General features: G+C 37.1%; 1 protein-coding gene and 2 non-coding genes across 3 annotated transcripts in view; 1 reads left to right on the top strand and 2 right to left on the bottom strand.

The window, feature by feature from the left end:
* Positions 1-16,156, bottom strand: part of sr (stripe) — a 1,127,550-nt gene that overhangs the window by 1,101,274 nt on the left and 10,120 nt on the right. The gene's annotated exons all lie outside the window — the stretch shown is intronic.
* On the bottom strand, positions 15,395-15,466 carry TRNAY-GUA (transfer RNA tyrosine (anticodon GUA)). Its single transcript has one exon. It is a non-coding gene; the product is annotated as a tRNA-Tyr (tRNA).
* Positions 15,980-16,051, top strand: TRNAY-AUA (transfer RNA tyrosine (anticodon AUA)). Its single transcript has one exon. It is a non-coding gene; the product is annotated as a tRNA-Tyr (tRNA).

Here is a 16,156-nt window from a genome sequence, read left to right as displayed (position 1 = left end):
TCTGTTCATTAATTCCCTATATTTTATTAATATAATTAACTATCGCAAATGTTAAAATGTGCAAAATAAAAAGGACCGCGATTCCACGTAACGAAACCCCGCCCTATCTTCAGATTTTAATTCCCGTGATGTTGGGCGCGACCTGTCGTTATGAAAATAATTTCGAATGAGTAATGGGGGATTTATTATAAATGCTGAAGTGGGAAGATATTACCGTTCATAACTTAAAAATATTACTGCTAATCCCTTCTTGTAGAAACAGACTCTGTACTGCAAAATGCAACCGACTTTAGGAGAGGTACTAAAATTCAAATTCTTACGATATTACCTGTCTCTAAACTGAAACATTTCTGCCCTATGCCTTACAGTTGTTCAGCTTTAAAGATGAGAGACTCAATTACGTACAGATGTTCACCGACTTCGTCATCCTCATTTCATCCTTCATCTTGACCATAGTATTAATTTTTATCACCTTCCTCTCGTTCTTGTATCAGCCATGATTTATCATCTTCATTTTCTCTTATACAATTACAATTTTCGACACATTTATTGTTTTCATTGTGATTATTAAGTTACTTTCTCTTCTTTACCATGTTTCTTTGATCATTTTTTTCTTTTTTCTCTTTTTTTATCGTTCTCTTTCTTTTTCTCGTTTTTCTCTTTTTGTTCTTCATTTTAATCTTCGTCAGAAGAGTAATCTCCATTAATATTTTATAAAAAACATAATTAAAATTCTCATTTTAATCGTCTTTATTTTTTCTTATTTCTATCTTTCCTATCTTCGTTCTTCACCATTACAAACAATATTATCACCTATTATGGATGTGAATACGTCAGTGTTTGAGGTACAGTTGATAAGAAAGTTTAACATTTTTAGCGTAACAAGAAATTCAACAATTATCTGCTAGATCAGACCTGCACAAACAGCGCTCTTTCGGAGCGGGAGAGCGGTGTTTACCGCTCGCCGAAACGGAGAGGAAGATACTGTACGTCAGAATGACATAGACTTGCTATACGTGTATAGTTAGAGGAGAGGGAAACGACCACTCAGCTAAGACGGAAAAGTGATGATCAGACAAATTCTTTCAATGTTGCATGGGAAAATGCTTATTTTTTCATAGCTGCTGGAGTAAATACTCAGTGCTTTATCTGCCACAACATTTTGAAAGGGAGAAAGAAACGTAACATAATGCGTCATTACGAGTCCAGACATAAAGATACTAAAGATATTAATCTTCAACAATTTAAATATCTCTCTTCAGGGAAAAGACCAGCTTATTGTTGATATGTTGAATAGATTACGGGATTTCAGTCGTAAACTTACACTTTTCGTAAGTCAGTTTCGGGAAGGTAATATGGCTTACTTTCGAACGATAGAAACTGCTCATGATGAAGCCATGTGAAACGATTATGTGCAAATATTAATTGAAATTCAAAATAAATTTAATTCTAGGTTCCAAGATCTTGTCTTAAAGTTCACACCTGTGGAATAACGGTTAGCGCGTCTAGCCGCGAAACCAGATGGCCAGGGTTCGATTCCCGGTCGGGACAAGTTACCTGGTTGAGGTTTTTCCGGGGTTTTCCCTCAACCCAGTATGAGCAAACTCTGAGTAACTTTCCGTGTTGGACCCCGGACTCATTTCACCGGCATTAACACCTTCTTCTCATTCAGACACTAAATAACATAAGCTGTTGATAAAGCGTCGTAAAATAACCTACTAAAAGTCTTGTCTTAATTGAAAAGAAGTTTAAAGTTATCATAATAAATTCCTTCAACACCAGTTGAAACAATGTCATTTAAGTTACAGGTGGGCCTGGTTGACGCAGTTGGTATAACGCTGGCCTTCTATGCCCGAGGTTGCGGGTTCGATTCCGGGCCAGGTCGATTGCATTTAAGTGTGCTAATATAACCTCGGCAGTTGCGAGCGTCGTTAAATAAAACATAACATTTAACGATTTACAGCTCGGACTTATTGATCTTCAATGTGGCCTAAGGGCTGAAGATCGTTTGAATAATATTACTAGCCTGGTTGAGTTTTACAAGACTAAACATTAGCAATAATATCCACGACTACACAGGCTGGCTGTGAAAATGATTGCTATGTTTGGCTCAACATTTATATTTGTGACCAACTGTTTTCTATAATGAACATTAATAAAGGCAGGCATCGAACATCTGTAACTGATGTTTCATTACGATCAGTGGGTTACTGTTCCTTTCAGCTGCTAACAGTATAAAACCTCGTTTTCATGTACTGATAAATAAAAATATAAGATAATGATATTGTACATTTAAGTAGGTATAAAATTTCTATTATTTCTGTAAAATAAATATTTCTGTATCAATTAATAAGTCCAAGATAGTTTTGCAAACACTGAACGAGAATTCATTTAATGAACCTCGTAATAGTACTTCCTTTTGTGTACATTTTGTACGAGATCACCCCTTCTTCCAGCCCACCCTTATACAGAGCGCAGCTAATTAATACCTGCATTCCGCTCATGAACTGTGAGCCGGCTCGGAGAGCGCAAACCTTGTGCAGGTCTGTGCTCGATGCTACAAATGCCAAAGCGTACACGTGCGGCCATTTGTCGAGTGTTGCGTAATCTACTTGCAGGTGAATAAACGATTAACATTATCTGCATATTTATTATTATTATTATTATTATTATTATTATTATTATTATTATTATTATGATTATTATTATTATTATTATTATTATTTCTTGATGTAGAAAAGCAATAGTTCTATCAACAATTCTATTTGAAGATACATCTATTGAAGAATCTTTAACTATCTAGGTTTCAAATTAAACTCGAATATGTAAGGTGTCCATATTCCTAATGATGTGAGGTACTAGGCCTATCTAGTAAAACAAAAAAAGAAAAATATACTGAATTTGTACAAAAACAATGGTTATGAAATTCCGAAAATCTCGAAGTAGAGACAAAAGTATAGAAATGAGATTTATTATAAATGCAAAGGGATTCACAAGATTAGACTTAATAAAAAAACGAGTAAGATAAGGAGAAAGTTTACCATCTACTCGTACATTATAAATGGCAAAATAAAAAGACTATCGTGACAATTGGTTGCAATATGTACAGGAGAAAAAGAAAGTGACCAAATAGCATTAATGACTACAGACTTTCGGAAACTAGAACTGTGGCGAGACCAAAGAAGAAATCGAAGGACGAACATTAAAGTTTTACTGTGAAGTCGAAACAGATAAAAAGACTATGTATTCCTTCAAGTGGATATTATAATTATTATTATTATTATTATTATTATTATTATTATTATTATTATTATTATTATTATTATTATTATTATTATTATTGCAATTTTAATTTACAAATTCTACATTGACATCAATAACTTCAATTCTTTTTTGCCATTTTTTTTTATTTTTACCATACGTATTTTAATTTTCATCTTCATTACGATTTCATCCAAGCATTTTGTTTCGGTCATTGTAATCCTAATTCGTTGCCAGACTTATCACATTTGTCTTAATAATCTTTATCACAATCACTATCTTCATAACAATCATCATTACCATTTTTCTCGCAATTATCATCATCATTAATATGATAATTTTCAACAAGATTGATGTTTGCTGCCTTGATTTCATTTCCAGAATACTAGTATCAATTTCATCATCTCTTCGCACCTCTGTCCAACGTTTCTTCGGTTATAGGTTTTATCCTTCTTGTATAGGCGCTTGAGAAAGCAATGTGGTCATATTATTATGTTGTCGAATACAACGTCCAAATGTTTTTAAATAGTGACATGGAAATAGTACAAGTATGATCAGGTGACGGTTGTAATTCAAACTGTGCACAGAGCATTGACCTGACAACTCTTGTTCTAGGATACATGAAACTCTGCTCCCCAGCTTGTACCCCACTGTTGTAACGTCCTCAACTGTTACAATATTCGCAACGCCTTAAATACGCCCTCTGTTTATAAACCTGTCCATCATGTTTAACCTGTGGAGACTTGGGCTTTTGAATTTAAAATCATATGGCAAAACATTTCATACAGCATCAAAATTGGTTATGTATACGTGAAACATCTTCGCAATACGAAGTATGATCTTAAAAATGTAATTCTGGTAATGTTATACCAACTTAAAGTGATATAAAACTATAACAGATATTTACACCATTAGTTTAAAAACTCGGCATCTTTTCTTTCTTTGCATGAAAGAAAATTACTGGCATGATTATAATTACTTTGCCCTAGGAGGCTACGAGATTAACTATTACTGCAGTTTTTACTGTAGTGCAGCGGTAATCAGCACAGTGCACCCTCGGGCTAGCGTCCTTTATCCGCGGATAAGACATTGCACTATTGTGCATCCGTGGCTGCTGGCGTGTATCCTCTCTCTCTCGCTCTCTCCCCCCCCCCTTCTGCACGACGATGCATATTCCGAGACACTTCTTACTCTTTACCCATTTCAACGCATGCTGACCACTGCTGTAGTGGATGAGTCCGCACATCTAGCAAGCGAAATCCTTGACTGACAGCTCACGCGACTCTGTAAAGTTACACTGAACGAAATATGGACCACTTTAACATTTACAGTAACATTTACAATTTATTTATTATTTGCACTATGTACATTAAAATATTATTCAATACATAATTAAGTGTAATTTCTAAGGCGAATTAGCTCACCGCGTTAGAAAAGTTAGAGGTTTCCTTCTAACAGAAGGCCTTTGTCCTTCACGGGACACAACAATCTATCTTTATCTTTACCTTTATCTTATATCGACTAGAATATGCTATTTTATATGCCGGTAAATCTACTGCTGACATGAGCCTGTCGCATTTAATATCACTTAAGTACCATCGACCTGGGTCGGGATCGAACCCTCAACATAGGGCACAGAAGGTCAGCACTTTACCGGCTACGGCACTCAGGCTGACTCTTTTAGTCCCCGTTCAGGGGAGGACACGAACTGGGGCTGTCCTCTCACTCAGGCCGCTTGGGTGGGCCTGTTGTACTATTCGGCATGGAATGGTGTGCATGACCTGAGGCCCTCCGCGCTACAGATCTCTTTACTCGCCGCCTTCGAACTCTCTTACAGCCTACATGATCCCTTTACCTTTCCGCTTGGGCCTCACCGTGGTCCCTCAACTCTGTCCCACGAGTTACCATAAGCCCAGTGGAGATCCAACAATGCATAGCACTACCACCAACAACGAATGGCCACATCTCCACGGGGTCCAAGATGGGTGGCGATCCGCAGTCGACTCTACATCGCAGCAAGTCCGAAACCTAGGGAAGAAATGGAGATGATGATGATGATGATGATGATGATGATGATGATGATGATGATGATGATGATGATGATGAAAGAGGGGAAGTGTGATTATTGTGATGGCAAAATGAATCCAAGGTCCAACGCCGAAAGTTACCCAGCAATTTTGCTTCAATTGGTTGAGAGAAAACCTTGACCAGATAACTTGTCCCAACCAGGATTTGAACAGTGGCCTGCTCATTTCACGTTCAGACATGCTAACCGTTACTCCACAGCGGTGGTAAGAGATGCAGTAAAAAGATTAAGAGAAAGCATATATACTCTAGGAAGTCTGGATCTGGCCGAAAACTGAAAACCACAGCCCGTGAAAACTGATTTATAGTTCTGCAGATTTTAAGAAATAGTTTACAACCTCGGCGGAAGCCAGAAATCTACTACAGAATGTAACGGATGTCAATCTAAACATGAGGACAATTTGGAGACATCCAGACCATCGATTTGCTAGTGAACATGCGTAATTGACAATAATTTCATTCATTTCCTCAAAAACAGTGCAGAACTCGCTTTTCATGTGTCATAAACCCTTAAATGTGTACTTATTTAGTTTCGAAATGCTATGACAATTGTCTCGTTATCATAATGTAATTAATTTAACTTCAAATTTATTTAAAGTTTTATCTATTTTTTTAAAGAGAGTGTTTTTTCCCCTCTCAGTGCATATTCAAGATTTTAACTCCTTATTTGTGTCTAGGATTGTGAATCAACACTAGAAATTCATCAGAAGTGAGCCACCTTCTTCATGTGATGAATATGATTCAATTCCATCCCTTAAAAACAACACGGGTAAGGAATAGAAATGGGACACACATTCAGTTCGAATAAGAGGAACGTACAGTACGATTATTTAGTCCTGACAGTCGCCGGAGATGTGCGCATGGGACAAGCGAGTCCATTTAGTTACCCCAAGGAGTGTTTGGGTTATTCACTCGCTTGCCTTTACTGACCGCTTGCCTTATTTCTACTCCGGAACTCTCCCCACTCCTCCTATTACTTCCCCTCTTTCGCGTCGCTGAGCTGTCAGGACTAAATAATCGGTCTGTAAGTCTCTACTCCTCTGCAATTGATGAAATCAATCTCCAATGGATTTGTAGCCAGCAACATTACCACTGGCTCCACAATGTAGGATGTATTCAATTATTGTAAGCTAATTACTCAATTTGGTCCAGTTCGATGCAGCCTATGCTGATTCTCCGTATTGAGTTACTTTCACTTTTAATAATGCTTGAAATAAAACTTCATACCATAAATTTCCACTGGAACTATTTTATTAAAACTAGTTATTGCTATGCCGTGGGAAGTCTGGCATTCCAAAGCGAAGGTATTGCGGCAGAAATAAGATTGTTATGAGTTTCTTGTTTCCTAAAGCAAGCGCATTCTCTAAGAAACAACGGAAATTAAATTTCTAAGAAAAATAGCGCTTTATGAAGTGACACGACCAATAGGACGATCAGAGCAAACCTGTAAATCTTCAAATATCACATATAGAAAAGGCACGAAATCGTATTGAAATGTTTAAATTATGTTTTATTTAACGACGCTCGCAACTGCCGAGGTTATATCAGCGTCGCCGGTGTGCCGGAATTTTGTCCTGCAGAAGTTCTTTCACATATCAGTAAATCTACTGGTCTAAGGCATCTGCCTAGGACTCGCGTTACGGAATGCGCGCTGGTTCGAGTCCTCATGGGGGAAGAAATTTTCTCATGAAATTTCGGCCAGTGTATGGGACCGGTGCCCACCCAGCATCGTGATGCTACGATAGGTAGCGAAATCCGGTTGCAAATGCCAGCTATAACGGCTGGGGGGGGGATCATCGTGCTAACCACACGATACCTCCATTCTGGTTGGATGATCGTCCATCTGTGTTTCGGCACGTGGGCGTGAGGCCAGCAGCCGGCTGGTCGGTCTAGGCCCTTCACGGGCTGTAGCGCCACGGATTATTATTATTAAATGCTATCGACCTGGGCCGGGATCGAATCCACGTCTGAACGTAACTCCGGATCGGCAGGCACCTATGTATTTAATGTATGTATGTAGTTATGTTTGATTGCATATGTTTGTGGTATTTGTGCATTTTGTGAATGTCCTTCGTAGCGTCGAGGTTGCCATATCGTCGACTTAGAGTGTAAACCTGCTAAATCCATATTTTGTCTAAAATGACATTTTATTGCCATTCGAAAGGGAACGAGACGACGAATCGTGTACGAAAAATAGCTATGCACAATTCAACTCGTAAGCGTACATAAACGCGTGATTAGTAAAACAGACTTCGTTCAAAGTTCGCTGTTAACTCCATAACGACTGTCCGTGTGGATAGTGTGTTCGATCTTTGCGCGTATTCTCGTGTACTCGAACAAGTTTTGGGTGTTTATTGCTGTTATTCCAGCTTTTAATGACTGAAATATTGCTGAGGGGTGTATAATTATGATTGTTCAATTACTCTTTAGTGCTAAAGTAATTAGAAATTCAGTTTGTTTTAGATTTCAATTTTTTAATCTTCTAGGTACTGAGATTAGCAGATTTTTTTGTGCATTTCGGTACTTAGCAAGTATTTTGCATGATATTTACCGCTACATATTTCATTATTAATTTTATTAGTTTATTTTATTTACGTTTTCTGCGACTCGAAAATGGGGTTTATATTGTTCTAGATGTTTTCAAACAGTTGTAACCATCTTTGGCAAGGCAAAGTCGTTATAGAACAAAAGTTATTTTAGGTTGAACACACCCAATTGGAAGCAGACTGCATCCATTCCACAGTTTAACGGGCTCTTAAAAACGAAAACATCAGTGTACCAGCAGATTACATAGAAATCTGCAGATCAGTAAAAAAAAAAAAAAAAAAAGCATCGTCCATATGACGTGACATACTTAAGTAATGTTTCTTAAAAAAATTCGATGAGGTTAAATTTTATAAGAGTATTCGGCCTGGCCGTGATAGAGGCGATCCTAAGGTTACTGACATAAGAGCTCTTAGCTGCACTCCCAATGGTGACAGTTTATTCAAATTGAGTTTCCCATATGATTGGAAAACATATAATACCGCAAAGAAAATCGACATCAGACTTACAAAATCTTTACCAAAACAGAAAGAAGAACAGTGTAAGACAGTTTGAAGACTTGCAATATTTAAAGAATATTTTACCAGAAGATTACCTCCAGTATTAACACCAAGTACCTCATGATTGAACGAAATGGAAACTGAAAAGAATTTAGAGTTAACGAATTGGATAACTTACCTATTATTCAGTAGAAAATACTTCTTAGTTTGACTTTCTTACTTTAATATTTTTCATTGTTAATATTTTGAGAATTAGAATAGGAAAGAAAAAAATTTTCAGTTAATTTTTAAGAAAGAGCGTTTCATAACAATAAAAGAGAATGTTTATTTACAGTTGTATTTTCCTTTCTGTTTTGTTAGTATGTCTGGAATAGAAACTTCTTTTTTAAGGAAAGTCTGAAAGCATGTCAAAGATAAGTTAGATTTAGCCTATGTAAATTATTTATTTTTACGGCTGAGTATACGTCGTTTGAAATAATAGAGAACCGGCGTGGCTCAGTCGGTTAAGGCGCTTGCCTGCCGGTCTGAAGTTGCGCTCGGACGCGGGATCGATTCCCGCTTGTGCTGATTACCTGGGTGTGTTTTTCCGAGGTTTTTCGCAACCGTAAGGTGAATGCCAGGTAATCTATGGCAAATCCTCGGCCTAATCTCGCCAAATACCATCTCGCTATCATCAATCTCATCGATGCTAAATAACCTCGTAGCTGATACAGCGTCGTTAAATAACCAATTAAAAATAATAGAGATACTGTGGTAAATAAGACAACAGTTGCAAATCCAGCAATTTTTCCCTTAAATTATTCAAAACAACAGTTTTCATTAATTTGCTTAATTTTCTTGAAAAGCCTGCTAACTCCATACTTAAAAAATTCCTAGCTGCAAAAACCTGCTAAATTACAAAAAAAAAAATGAATGTAAATAAAAATACATTATATTGTAACATTTCTTTTTTTTATGTATTGATGAACAGAATCAAAACATGTACCACTTGTATTTTGGATTTGGCCCAAAAGTTTCAGGGTTAATTTTTAATCAGTTTTTTGTTTCCCCTGTAAAATTATCTTTTAGTTAGTTAGCAGGTTTACACTCTAAGCCGACGATATTCCATTTGACCTACGCACTAGACGTACACGTTACGCGGGGTCAGTGAAACGTCGAACTTCACGACAACAAAAGACTTCATACTGACATGGTACAAACATCCAAATTTTAATGTGGGCGAGAGAGAACTATGTATTTTAATGTGACGGTCTTGTTGATCGATAGAATTATTATACATGTCTTAAATCCATGACATGGGCCACCGACTTCACTTCCCATTCGAAGAAAGTCACATTTAAGTCTTTCTGAATTGCTATTAAAGCCAAATTATTCTCTGTTAAGCTCTCCGTGTAATGTTTATTGCAATCATAACTTAAACTTTCAAGGAGACTATTCCTGTCCCCCCTATCAACATATTATCTTGCATATATTTAAGGCTATGCGTACAAACAGTTGCGAAAGTCGAACGCCAGACAAGTAAATTCCATTATCTTAACTCACGTGACATGGGTTGATGCCTTGTTTCAACTCATATAGGGACAATGAATTCTGTCTTCTCGTGCTTGGATGGTCTTGCATGTGTGAATGTTTTATGTCCAGTGTAAAGCTATCTGCAGATCGTGTTCGTGAACTTTATATGTACAATTCAATCTGAGGTGTGGCAAAATTTAGAGCTTCAATTCATATTCTATCAACATTTTATTGCTAATAATATATAGATGTTGCCCAACCCAAAGGGCGTGAACAAATTTATTGTCTTTGTTTTTAAAAATCGGCGTCTTACAAGCGGTTAAATATATTGTTCAGATATTCCACTGCATTTGAATCTGTTCTAAACATATGCATTATCTATTGATGTTCTAGAGGAATGACACGTAATGTACAGTTTTCTACACTGATGCGTCTACAATGGTACACAGAAGTACATACATATGAGTGCATTCATTCATTCATTAATTCATTCATTCATTCATTCATTCATTCATTCATTCGCTCGAACATAAGCCTCACATACATACATACATACATACATACATACATACATACATACATACATACATACAGTACCTATGTACACACATAGGCTTACATAAATATACATACATAGATTAGGCCTAAATGTATTTACATTACATACATTTACAGAGTTGTCCAGGTTCAGACCATCAACCTGTCACACAGGCGGTCTGTATTCCAGTCCCGGACAGGCATGAAATATTTTCCATAGTCAGTTCTGGCGGATGAGGTTCTAGTTTGGGTTTTTTTACCGGGTTCTAGTGTTTCCATAGGTTATGCATCAGCATCAATCCGTATCGCGTTAGTGGATCAGTTGGAACTATGGAACTATAACTATGACTGCAATCTTGTGCTTCAATCCCAGTGATAACGGAATCGTGTTTATAGTGGTCAAAGTTGAGGTTCCTGAAGGTTTTTCTCGGACTTCTTCCGCTTCCCTCCATAAATCCATCATCACATTTTATATTAGTAAAAATTATCACTTCAGTAGCCTGATGTTCATTTAAAACTATACGGAGTGATGTATTTTGACTAGCATAATTGTAGCTCAATCTGAGGAAACGTAAGTTTACGTGGTGGGGAGTATGTAACTTTCTAAAAATAGCAACTATTTTGCTGGACAGTAACTCTAGTGACGCGAGTTTAACAGAGAAATCCAGTTGCCGGCCGGCCTGGAGCATACGCTCCGCCGCCCCACGAACTCCATGCCGCGCTTACGTTTCGTAGATAACCCGCGCACTCAGAAATCAGTTCTTTTTTTAGATTTAGCAATTATTTCCATTTAGCTGTGCCGTTTATAACGATGCAAACGCCATGAAAACTTGAACAAAATTAATATATTATTATGATGTACCGAAGTACTTACGATATTTCAGTGCAGAATCCGATATGGCTTAGTGGATAGAGCGTCAGCACGTAGAGCTGAAAACCCGGGTTCAAATCCCGGAACCGGAGAGAATTTTTCTCTGTTCCACTCATCCATCATCATATAATGTTGACGCAGAATTTCTGCACTTCGGTACATCATAATAATATGATAAGCGAAAAATAATCACTTTGTGTTTTAAGACGGCGCTTATTCCGTCGGATCCCGTCCACTTAGTCACTCATAACGAGTGCACCTCTGCACATGTGCCACTGTCATACATCTATGACGCAGTGCATGGAGGGTAGGCCACTAGAGGTAACCCAAGAGGTGGAACTTAAACATCGGGATGGAAATCCGGTATGGCTTAGTGAATAGAACGTCAGCACGTAGAGCTGAAAACCCGGGTTCAAATCCTGGTGCCGGAGAGAATTATTTTTCTCTGTTCCACTCATCCATCATCAAAATTAATTAAGTTTTAACTCGTAGTCTGAACAACTTTTATAACATAACCATAAAGAACTCCTAAATTAACGACAGGAAGCATAGTAAATGTGAGTTCATGTTGTCCTAGGAGCTCTAACAGTTACCATGTGTGCCTTTCTTTTCAGTTTGTATCCCTAACGTGACTTTCTTTGGAAGTTAAGCTGGGAGTCTCATGTGGTAAATATACGGAACAGAAGAGAACTCTTGTTTTCAATTGAGAGAGCCCCACGAAAGATTTATAAGCTAGCTGTTTCTCAGATAATCGAGATCTCTGTTTTGTGGATAGATGTAGGCCTATGTGTGTACGAATATTTCGATTGCGACTGTTGTATGTACAGAACAAAATCTTGTCAGACTTCAGAGGCTTCTGGCAGAATGGACACATGAGAGTTGATCATTAAGATAGACCCAGGTATTCAAAGCGTAAGGAAGGAGTCATGGAGAAGAAGAGGGAATGCAAGAGTTTTAAAACTTAAATGATATAAGGCAATAGCGGTATCGGTGTGTGTTCAACAAAAATAAATGAAAGAAAAAGCTGTACAAATTGATTTTCTAAAAATGGCGAAATTATGAGAAAAAGTACCAAATAAGATATGAAGCTGTAAAATGAGGATAAAAATCATTCCAAACGTCTATTTAATAACTGGAAAAGCCATAAAGAAAGATTTAATCAGAACATTCTACTGTATAAATTTCAATCTTAAAATCGAATTGGAAAAGAGATCTAGAACGCTTAAGAAGCTCTGGAAAGATTGTAGATATCTGAACCTCAACTCCTGAAGACAGAACAAACAAAATTATATACTGTAACTTGTGCATGCATTAATTTATTATAATGTCAAAGATAAAAATAGTATTTAAATAAAGAACAAATTGCTTCTATAAAATCGAATCAGATCACCTTAAAACCGTTATATACATATAATAAATTAAATTCCCAACATGCCTGAAGTACAAAATTGGTTTAGCTACTTAACACATGAAGATCTCCCTCAAAGAAGGTTGTATATCATATACTTTTTCATATGATATACAACTTTCTTTGAGGGAGGTCTTCCCATATTGAATTGCATAAACTCATCAAGAAAAGAACTCTGGCAAAATCGAGCTAAAGTAAAAAAGTAACATAAATTTGATGTAATGAAAATGGTTTAACTAAACCAGGGATAAGCAACAACAACAACAACCACATTATTTGAAACTAAATTTAAAAATGGGATAAGGTAAGTTGGGGTAAGTGCAACCCCTAAATATGAAAATTCAACTTTGGTGCATAGTAACACCTGAGTCCTATGTAATTTTAAAATAATATTTTATCGGTATATTAAGTGGTTAAGTCTGTGTATTTTCATGGAGTGTGTCGCGAAATTTTGGAATTGAAAAATAAATTTTATGCCATCCAGAAAGTCTCTTTACAACGCATTTTTTATTTACAACAAAGTCTTTGATATAGTACATTTTATTTTGAGACGGACTTTACCAATGAAACGTGAACACCTGCAACAATGCTCAGGTTCAGTATATACATGTAAGCGGTGATATTGCGACTATTTTATCAAAAGTGCTTTATTTAAATTTTATCGTGGACAAAGTTTTAATTCGAAAAAAATTATCTGAATCAAGTTCTGGATTAGGTGGCAGCAGTGCTAATTCAAGTAATGTGAGTGAAAATTTCCTTCAGGGTTCACAAAAACGTACTGCATTTCGTAAATATAATGATGAATACTTGCAATATGGTTTTACGTGGCGTGGAGATGAATATAAACAGAATTCCGAATGTCTTATATGCGGAAATGTTTTGTCAAATCAGTCGATGGTGCCGAATAAACCAAAAAGACATTTAGAACTGTTATTTTCAACGTCATATTTGTGTGAACCAACATTTTCTACCATAAAAATAGTGAAATCTAAACAAAGAAACAGATTGCTGCATCTTGAAGGTGATTTACGTGTTAGCATGTCAACCATAAGGCCACGTATAGAGAAATTCTGTGCAACCCACCAAGAGATGAGTTTTCAAAAACGATAATGAAAATCTTTTCCACCGTTCCGGCACCGATATATGTGTGAATAACTACGTTTTTAATATAATTTTTCTTTGAATTCCGCTTAGACCTTGATTGAAAGTCTTAGTTGGACGTAAAGGATGTTAAAAACGACAAAATTCCCGTGCAGTGAACAGTAATCATCTCCCCGTCCGCTATAAAATTTCTAAGTTACACAGAGTTCCACCAACTTTTTCTCCAGAAAAAAAGCACTGATTATTATTATTATTATTATTATTATTATTATTATTATTATTATTATTATTATGAGACTAATAAAACCAAAGAGTTGTGTCGCGATATCGTGGGCGTTCAATAAAGTGTGCCGTCAGTCAAAAAAGATTGGGAACCACTGGCGTAAATGGTGGGAACATGTTTTATGAAACAAATATCATTGTAATGTTCAGGGTATGTAGTTACCCCTTGATATGGGGCAAGAGCATCTCCAGGCTGTAACTTTCCATTGTAATGGAAAGGACATAATCAAAGGGCAAGTGCGTATTCTCTGTTCTTTGAGCTACAAATGCACATTTCAAATTCATTTTATTAATTTTTTCTGGTAAATTATGTATTTCGGCAATAAACAATGTTGTCTACACCTGTGGAGTAACGGTCAGCGCGTCTGGCCGCGAAACCAGGTGGCCCGGGTTCGATTTCCGATCGGGGAAAGTTACTTGGTTGAGGTTTTTTCCGGTGTTTTCCCTCAACCAAAGATGGGTAACTTTCGGTGCTGGACCCCGGACTCATTTCACCGGCATTATCACCTTCATCTCATTCAGACGCTAAATAACCTAAGCTGTTGATAAAGCGTCGTAAAATAACCTACTGAAATAAATAAAAATAAACAATGTTTAGGGAGTAAGATTAACACTCCCCGAGATGGCAGGCCGAATCTCAAATGAACTACATAGATATGGACTGAAGTTGCACTTGCCCTAGAAATGTAATTACCCCAACTCACCTTACATAAATATTGGAAAATGCACGCATTCTGCTACTTTCTCATAGAAATACTGTGAACAAAATTTCGTTATAGGCTAGCACTATGTGACACTGTTCTTCTGTTGACAAGAATATTATTTACACAACAACCGCACAACTACACCTGTTACAGAGCAAACAAAGAACACGTGTTAAGATAATGTTTACATTAGTAGTATTATTAAGGTCTTTAAACTTACAATTTTGTATTATTTTATCTATTTATGTGATGTATGCTCTGTTGTTGGACTCACCGACAGAATAATTTCCATGTAGTGGCATAGTGACGTTTTATTCATCCTAAATTTATTAACTGAACTCTACTATCTGTACAATTTCCACAGAATATTATTCCAGAACTCATTACCGAGTGGAAGTATGCAATCTCTTGCATATTATGTCTAATAGCAAAACATGCTGAATTTAGCTTGGGAATAATATCTTTAATATGATTTTTACAATTTAACATATTATATATTATTACGATGTACCGAAGTACGTATAATATTTCCATGCAGAAATTCTTCGTCATCATATGATGAAAGATAGATGAAGCGGAGAAAAATTCTCTCCGGCACCGGGATTTGAACCCGGGTCTTCAGCTCTACGTGCTGACGCTCTCTCCACTGAGCCACACCGGATTCTCATTCCGATGCCGGATTGAATCCTCTCAGTTTAAGCTCCACCATCTCTTAGGTTCCCTTTAGTGGCCAACCCTCATGCACCACGTCACAGATGTGACAGTGACACAATGTCCAATGGGAATCCGGTGTGGCTCAGTGGATAGAGCGTCAGCACGTATAGCTGAAGACCCGGGTTCAAACCCCGGTGCCGGAGAGAATTTTTCTCCGCTTCACCTATCCTTCATCACATGATGACGCAGAATTTCTGCATGGAAATATCATACGTACTTCGGTACATCGTAATAATATATGATATGCGAAAATAATCACCTAGTGATTTAAGACGGCTCTCATTCCGTCGGATCTCGGCCACTCAGTCACTCGTAATGAGTGCACCTCTGCACATTAATATGTTGGACATTGTGCCACTGTCACATCTGTGACGCAGTGCATGAGGATTGGCCACTAGAGGGAACTTAAGAGGTGGTGGAGCTTAAACTGAGAGGATTCAATCCGGCATCGGAATGGGAATCCGGTGTGGCTCAGTGGATAGAGCGTCAGCACATAGAGTTGAAAACCCGGGTTCAAATCCCGGTGCCGGAGAGAATTTTTCTCCGCTCCACCTATCTTTCATCATATTGACATATTATAGATTTCTAAGCCATGAAATTTGGTTGTTGTTTCTATTAGGGACCTGTTGTTAATTAT

Source organism: Periplaneta americana, chromosome 4 (assembly GCF_040183065.1).
Source record: "Periplaneta americana isolate PAMFEO1 chromosome 4, P.americana_PAMFEO1_priV1, whole genome shotgun sequence".
NCBI lineage: Eukaryota > Metazoa > Arthropoda > Insecta > Blattodea > Blattidae > Periplaneta > Periplaneta americana.
The sequence above is the reverse complement of the archived record's forward strand: the minus strand, read 5'-3'. Positions and strand labels throughout refer to the sequence as shown.